Consider the following 1,804-nt stretch of genomic DNA (forward strand, 5'->3'; position numbering starts at 1 on the left):
GGGGGGGGGGGGGGGGGGTGAGGATGTGAGGTGAAGGAAAAGAAAGAAAATGGAGGGATGAATCACTTAAAAGTGGGGATAGAAGATTAAATATAATGAAATTTAAGATGAAATCAAAGTTAAAATAAGTGAGAAAAAGTAGGAGAGTTAAAAAAAAATACTTAGATTAAAAAAATACATTTGTAATTAAATTAACACTTGTATATAATAATTGGTGTGTGAACAAATTTTCTTCTTAAAATATGAGGTTGAATAATTATATAAAAATATTTATTCAAAATTGTTTAGTGGGGTAATAGAATGATTGTAAAGTTAAGGTGCCTTTTTGAAAATTGGGGACAAATTCAGTAGTGACTTTATCTCTTTTCTCTACTAGTTTTACAACTTATAGGATTCTTATGTTTATTAGAAAATATAAATTACACAAATTTCATATTACATGTCCAAATAAAATATCATTTTCATCTCATAATTTCATATTACAATATCATATCATGATTCCATATATCATAGTCACCCATTAAGTAAACACATTATTTTGGTAACACACATGACAGAACCAACAAATAATATGTTCCAGGTTTTTTTTTTGTTTGGACAAATTGATGAGTGAAGCCATAACACCTCTTTCATCTAGTACTCCTTTCAAGATTTTTAGTGGAATTTCAAATATTTAAAATTTAATTAATTATTACAGATTATTTATTTTATTTTTAAGTTATTATTAGTTCTTAATTAATATTATTGTTGTTTTTGTCTACATAAAAGTGAAAATAGTTTCTTTTTAAGCAAGTTATCTCCTTTTATCATATTAACAAATTAAACTCATGAAAATATTATATTAAGAAAATTTGAATTTTTACAAACGTTGCACCTAAAAGAAATTAATCAAACAAAGCCCTAAATACAGAAACGAATTATCACACTAAATATGCTTTGAACATATAATTTACTAGCAAATAGATAAGTAAATGAATTTAAATGGATATTATTAATATAAAAAAGATGGTAAACATCACAAATGCATAGTTATAATTTTATAATTACATAACCAATTAATAATAAAAAATATTCTATGAATTTGACATATATATATATATATATATATATATATATATATAATATTTCAGTAATTTTACAATATTGGAGAAATTTTGCTGGCTTAAAATAATGTGTTGTCACTTGCTTGGACAATTTGACCCTTCATAGTAGGATAGCTAACACATTACCAATACTACTAATATAATATGTCATAATGGAACCCTCTCTCTTGCTTTTTTTACGGCAATCCTATTGCTTTCTTTTGGACTTCGAATTATCGTGGTCATTTTTAATGTTGATAACAAGTATTTGTACATTATTTATTTGTTTTTAATTTATTATAAATTACAATAATCAATGATTTAAAATATTTAAAAAATATATTAAAAATTGAGTTGGTTTTCGAAAGTTTATTTGTACTATATAAAACAACACAAAAGAATCCACATATATCATTTACAAATGACTTAAAAAGTATTAAAAATTATAGCGATTAACAATTTAAAATATTAAAAAGAGATATAATAAAATAAGTTGACTCTCAGAATTCTATGTATCAGGGATTGGGACAAAATATATCGTTTTAATCTTGAAATTAGTCTATGGTGCATATTGTTAACTTGTTATATTCTGAATAATGACAACTCGTAGGAATCAACAAGGAACAACCTAGGAATCATGAAGACACTATGGAAAATAGCACAAAGAAGAAGCTCAAGACAACCAGAATCCTAGTCAGGATTCGTGAAACAACACATGGAAG

Source organism: Solanum pennellii, chromosome 5 (genome assembly GCF_001406875.1).
Source record: "Solanum pennellii chromosome 5, SPENNV200".
NCBI classification, from domain to species: Eukaryota; Viridiplantae; Streptophyta; class Magnoliopsida; order Solanales; family Solanaceae; genus Solanum; species Solanum pennellii.